The following is a 7,179-nucleotide window of genomic DNA, read 5'->3' as shown; positions in this document are numbered from 1 at the left end:
TAAGATAAACCCTAACCCCACGTGGATAGACTAACTAGCAGCGTTAGTTATAGTGTAAGTGTACCAATAATATACAGTTATAAGTGTACGAATAGCGTTCTTTTTTTATCGAGTAGGTACAATCGGCAGAGCAGAATAAATTGACAGACTTGCATTTTAATACTATCAGGTAACCAAAAAAGTTCGTGCGGTTTTTCCGTATATAATAAAAACACACAAAACGACAAAAGTAAGTACATTTATTCATCAAAATAGTCACCATTAGCATCTAAAACCTTTTCCCAACGTAAAACAAGCTTATTTATTCCACTTCTAAAAAATTCTCGGTCCTTTGAGTCTATAAAAGCTTTCAACTCCATTTCAACCGCGTCCTGGTCTCGGAACTGCTGTCCTTTTAAATGATTTCCCAGGGAAAGGAAAAAATGGAAATCAGTAGGGGAGAGGTCTGGCGAGTATGGTGGATGTGGCAAACTCTCCCAACCAAGGCTTTGGAGCTTGTCCTGAGTCACGCGAGCGGTGTGCGGTCTCGCGTTGTCGTGGAGAAGCAGAACTCCTCTCCTGTGCACCAGTGCAGGCTGCTTTACAAGCAACAGGTCGTGAACTCGTTGCAGCTGTGCTGAGTAGACCAGTCCAATATTGGTTTGGCCTGTTGGGAGCAGATCGTAATGCACCACACCAGCTGTAGTCCACCAAATGCAGAGCAAAACCTTCCGCTCGTGGAGATTGGGCTTGGGTGTCTTTGGGATGGGGTCGTCGGGGGACAACCAATGGTAGCAACGCTTGGTATTGTTGTACACAATCCATTTTTCGTCGCATGTCAATAAACGATCAAGAAAAGGCTCAACATTGTGGCGTGATAAGAGTGATGTGCAGATCGTAAGCCGTTGCTTCTTGTTGTCGATCGACAATTTGTGCGGAACCCACCGACTCAGCTTCCACGCTTTCCCAATCGCATGCAGGCGGATGGTTTCAACACTCACAGCAAACCTCACTGCAAGTTCTTAGCAAGTTTGGCTGGAGTCAGACTCGACAGCGTCCTTCAGTTCATCCTCATCAACCAACAATGGGCGTCCAGAACGCGGCAGGTCTTCGATGGACTCATCTCCCGAGGAGAACGCTGAAACCACTTCTGTGCTGTGCGTTCACTTACTGTACCTTTTCCAAATGCTGTGCAGATGTTTTTGGCCGCTTGTGTTGCATTCCTTCCAAGTTTGAACTCGTAAAGTAAGCAAGATCGAATAATCGTTGGTTGGGTTGCCATCCTTTCTTTGCACAAAACCTTTCCTGTAAGCTCGTTACAAGCCTACACTATATATGCAGCAACGGTTACCTAATACATACAGCTCACTGATCTCAAAATAAAACTGGATTGCGGATTCTAATGTTTTTTCCGAAAAAAGTTGAAGCCAAAATTGGCCTCCCAAGATGGCGGCGGTTTTGGTTCCTAGCGGTGAAACTGATATACATTTATATTTAAATGGCTTTATCAAACTACGAAAGAAAATAATTAAATAAGCTTATAAATTTGTTAAAAATAAAAGAAAACAAATGAATTGTATAAATATTAGAGAAAAAAAAAGAAATTATTTTTTTGCATAATTTAATTTATTATTAAATGGCATTTACAAATTTAGCTAAGTCTTATGTATAATTTATGTACCTTTTAGTTCTTAGTTACCCAATGCTGTATGCTAGAAGGTTAATAACATAACATCATGATAAACGGCAATCATTTCCACCTACAATTTTATATTTTTTGTAGCAAGATGCCATTTTGTACAAATGCTACATGAATTATTAACTGAGTGTTGTCAGTTTACAAAAACTCAGGGGTTCCTTCTAGAATTATATTATACTTGAATTCTATTATTGTATAAACTATTTGAATAAAATATTCTAAAGTGTCACTTATACTGGTAAAAAAAATCCAGATCTGAATTATATTTATTTATAACAACTTTTAAAACAAATATAAAGTAAATTATAGTTTCTTATAGTTTGAAAGATAATCACTCAATACAATTAAAGAAACAAAATCATTTGTTTGAAAAAAATGTATTTATATATTTATATAAAAATGTTCAAAACATTATCTCCTCTTTGAAATATCTCTTAAACTTTACTTAAATATCCTGCTTACCTGCTGTTAAGTATTATGGTTTTATTTTACAGCTTGCTGACTTTTTTATATTAATGAACTGTAAATAGCTGCCAAATAATTTTATATGTTGTTGAGTTTATTCGCATAATAGATTGATCATATGACATGTTAAATTCAAGAAAACAATTTTCTAAAGAATACATATCATATCATTAGTCTTAAAGAGATTACTGGTACACAAATGATCCAGTATAATCGAAAAACTGGTTTCATTGGATATTTGGCAGCAATTAAATCTGTTCAAGGTATTTCTTTACTGGGTTGAAAAAGAAGGTTCACCATTAAAATATTTATTAACATGTAAGCTCGGTCAAAACCATCTAGATCTAGAAGTACCGTTCAATGTTCAAATAATAACTGCAGCATCATAAAAGAGATAAAACTCATATATAATATGTTTTAGACAATTCTTTTGGTGATTCCAGTACTAAAATATCTTTGACTAAAATTGAATTAATAAGAAAATATGATTTGTTGGAGAGAGAACCAACTGTTAGTGATCACGATAATGCAGATATTCCAAACTGCAACAATCTATTTGAATACAAAAAAGCTTTGATCTCATATATTGCTTGATACGTAGCTAAATGACTTCAAAAAAAAATATCCTCATTAAATGTCAGAATGCACTAGTTCTCCCTTTAAAAGGTTTTATTATAAAAACTCCTATTTAAAACAAAATAGCTTTTCAAAATTCAAAGACATAGGAGGTTTGATTAAACCAACCGTAAGTGTTTTTATTATATGCAAAGAAACTGAAAGGTGTTTCCAAATTAATTGGTTGCTTGAATATAGATTGCCACTTTCCAAATGAAAAAGGAATTCAAAATGCAATTGCAAGTGCTGCTTTGAGATCAGTCGATTTCTTGAAAATAATAATTGAACTAGCTCCTCATGTTTGACTCAACTATAAGTGACAACAATATATTTTCCTTGTTTCAGCTCATTTGGCAGTTTGGCTACCAAATTAACTAGAAAAGCAAATATATATATATATATATATATATATATATATATATATATATATATATATATATATATATATATATATGCATATATATATATATATATATATATATATATATATATATTATATATATATATATATATATATATATATATATATATATATATATATATGTTTTGTGATTTTAGTAAAGTACAACCAAATAAAATAAGACACAAATAACTATATAAAAAAATTCTAGAAGGAACCCCTGAGTTGTGTGTACTCACAGAGCTCAGCTAATAGTTCATGCAGCATTTGTAAATTTGTGATATCTATTTGAAAAACTTATTTTATAATAGTTTATTTTAAAAAGATATTCAGCTGCCTACCATGCAGTTGTGTTATTAACCTTCTAGCACACAGCATTGGGTAGTTAAGAACTAAAAGGTGCATAAATTGTATTATAAACAATATTAAACAAATAATTTATAGTAAAACTTAAATTATAAGAAAATAAATAAAAAATAAACAAAATATAAATGAAATAATTGCAGTTTTTCAAACTTATAATAATTATTCGAAAGTTGCTTGGAAATTGTTTACTTGGATAACTACTAGTTTCTTATTTGTTCTTATTTCAGTTTTTCAAACTTGAAATAATTATTTGAAAGTTGCTTGAAAATTTTTATCTTATTTAATAACATTTATTTATCTTTAAAAATGCAAGATGTTAATCAAACTTATTGTTTAGAGTATATTTTGTTAAACAATGTTACAATTTTGTTAAACATAATTTAGAAATTTACGTAAATATGTAATACTGCCTTTTTTTTTAAATTATTGTTATGTAAAACCGAAAACTATATTTATATTTGAGGCATGTACATTTAAAAATAATTATATATATAAATGACATAAAATTTCGTAACAAAAATTTCTTCATGGGTAATCATCCGAAACCGTCGCCATCTTGGGAGGCCAAATATGGCTTCAGAAAATTTGCCGTATACGCTATCCAGTTATACAGTGATACAGCTAGGCAGATTTTAAAAGTTGCATACTGATCTGCAAAATATATTTGCAATAAAGTTGCCATACTTATTTGCAACAAAAATTGAAAAAGAGTTATACCAACATTACCGTAATTGGCAAATATCCGCCTCGTCACGAAACAACCAAACATAATTTGAAACATACACAAGTCAATTATTCTTTTTTTGAATAGAAAAAGTAAATAAATAAAGTCAATCTTTTTATGAATAGAAAAAATGAATAAATAAAGTCAAATAATTTTAAAGATAATATTGAAACATTTAAAAACCTACGAATCCACTAACTAAAAAGATCTTATTAATATTAAGTACGGCGGTAACACTCAAAGAAATAAAAAAAATGATGAAAGAAATGCTGGATGATTTTAAAAAGGAAACTGAAGTAATATTTAAGAAATATACCAAGAAAAAACTGTAATTGCTATTCTTTGTGCAAACACAAAAATACTAAACGAAAGATTGGATAAATTTGAGACAAATATCATTGCAAATGTAAATAAGATTAAAAAAAAATTGAAAAAGAGCTTGAAGAGATAAAAGAAAGTTTAAACTTCAACGAACACTTAATTGATAAAAAGATTGAAAATAACAACAAACATTTATTTAATAAAATCGATAACAAACAATTAGAGATAGAAAGAATTAAAAACGAATTTTTAAACGAAAAAATCTGTAACCTCGAAGATTGATCGCAAAGAGGTAATTTAAGAATTGATGAAATATGTGAAGACGAAGTCAAATCTTGGGAGGCAAGCGAAGAAAAGGTTCATTCATTTTTTCTACAAAAACTGGGTTTAAAGGGCATTGATATTGAACGTGCACGTCGCACCGGGCCAAAAAAAGTTCGACGTCCGAGGGTAATAGTTTTAAAACTTCAACAATACAAAGACAAAGCTAAAGTTTTAAAAGAATCAACTCGTCTCAGAGGAACAAACATTTATGTAAATGAAGATTTTTCTCGCGAAACGGTTGCAATCAGAAGAAAATTGTTTGCGGAAGTGAAAGACGTTTAAACGGTAAGAGTGTTTCGGTTCGGTACGATAAATTTATTTCTTTTAAAAATAATATTTTAAAAACGTTGTTGATTTCAAGTAAAAATTAAAAAAAAAGATGGGTGGGGGGTTGGTAGGGAGTGTATGTTGGGTCTTAAAAATCTAGGGGTAGGTGGATAATTTTCCAAAAATTAATAAATTAAATAAATATTCTTAGTTAATACTTGCTGTTCTTATTTATTACATTTAGCAAATAATTTTTAATAATTAAAATGCTTTTGAATTAAAAACAAAACTTTTTAATTAAACCGTAAGAGTCACTCTAATATGACAGTTGTGAAGGGGAGTTTGTACTCGTGCTAAAAAAAAAACAAGGAAAAAAAAAGAATGCCATTGACTTAAGATCCTAGTTTGTCAAAATAAAACGGTGTTTCCATAGGGAAGGGGAATAGTTTTTCTCTATGTACACACATCTCCCCCCTCCTGACACTAACCCCAAGTAAATTTAATTTATTCATTTTATCATTAAAAACGTACTTGTGTGCACCTCAGGGTGCTCTAATAAAATATTTTTTTTGCTTTTCGTAACGTGCTCTTTATATTTCTTTGATAATATTCAACGTTTTTTTTCATCAATGGACCTCTCCATGACTTCTCTCAATGGGTCCATAGGTTATATTGTGTCTCATTTTGCTTCTTTATTTTGGATGAGCAAATGCAAATTGATCTTTTTTTTTCAATTTTTACTTTTGTTTGATTTAGTGAAAGGAAAAATAAATTCAATGTTAAGCATAATTAGTAACATTATTTGAGTTTTGAAGATCAAAAAGTTCTATAAAAATGTAGTTTTTGAACCATATTTCTATATTTGACCCATGTATCAAAATTTAGTTTTTTTTCAGTTTTCTGTTATTCTTAAAGACTTAATAGACTGCAACAGTGCACTAAACAATTGCGATAACATAATACATGCGTAATTACGTTTTATTATAGAGTAGTAAGTATAAATGGTAAAACTCTTAGACTTGGTCTAGGCATTGAGCCATAGTTTCTTGGTCTTAAATTTTTTTACTAATCTAAAATACTTTTAGATTAGTAAAAAAAATTAAGAGCTAATTAAAGATATTAGGAAAGACAAGAAAAGGACATCTAAAGCCAAAAATTAAGTTATTGCCTTAATTCTAATTTTAAATTTGACAATAGCATTTATATTATGGAAATATTTTTAAAAATTATTACTTATACTACAAAGTGATATGTGTATCTATATTATTATGTTGTGTATGTATTTATTATGATGTTGTACTTAGAGTTAATTTATTAAGGAAAAACAAAAAGACTGACTAGCTTCAAAATGGTATTAGTTGTTTGTTTATCTACTTTGCTTTTAAAGAACTCAAAAATTGAGATCTTTTCCAATTTCTGGCTATTAATCATTTACTGGCCACTCTTTAAGCCTTTCTCCTTAGAAAGCAATTGGATTAGTTGTGGTATATTAATATTTAAGCAGAATATCTTCATAAAAACTGTTTAAAAAATGTGGTTTTGAAAAAAGTACTAAAAGGTTTTAGTCAGTAAAACAATTTCTGAAAAACATCAAATAAAAGTAAAAAGTATACGTTTTTTCATTGTAAATTCTAACTTTATAGTCATTTTTTAAGTGAAGCACATATTTTTGTCAGTACTTTTAGACAAAAAGCGTAATGGTAAATATGTTTCTTATGCTTTAAACCAAAGTATTTAACTTATACCTTGCAAAAAATGTTTTAACTCATCTATATTAAACCTTTCCTTATAAATACTTTAAACTTTACTTTATAGCAGCAATTTTTATATTTTAGTTGTTAACTTGGGGGAGGATGGTTAGTGGTTTTGTGACGACTGATACAAAAACTTGCTACTTTATACGTGTTTATAAATGTTACGATTTTGTGAAGGGGTTTAAAACTGTCAAAAAATGCGCGACTTAATTTATGGACGCCCTCTTATTGTAGTTATTGTTCATGTGAGAAAAAATCTAATTTA

At 29.8% G+C, this 7,179-nt stretch overlaps 1 protein-coding gene across 1 annotated transcript in view; it reads right to left on the bottom strand.

Moving 5' to 3' along the window:
• Positions 1-100, bottom strand: part of LOC124808402 (reactive oxygen species modulator 1) — a 19,931-nt gene extending 19,831 nt beyond the window's left edge. Inside the window, exon 1 of the mRNA XM_065793959.1 lies at positions 1-100. This exon is cut by the window's left edge and continues 39 nt beyond it. The gene's annotated coding sequence lies outside the window, so the exon portion shown is untranslated.
• Between the last annotated feature and the right edge of the window lie 7,079 nt (positions 101-7,179).

Source organism: Hydra vulgaris, chromosome 03 (assembly GCF_038396675.1).
Source record: "Hydra vulgaris chromosome 03, alternate assembly HydraT2T_AEP".
In the NCBI taxonomy this organism is placed as follows: Eukaryota; Metazoa; Cnidaria; class Hydrozoa; order Anthoathecata; family Hydridae; genus Hydra; species Hydra vulgaris.
This window is presented reverse-complemented; position numbering and strand designations above follow the sequence as displayed.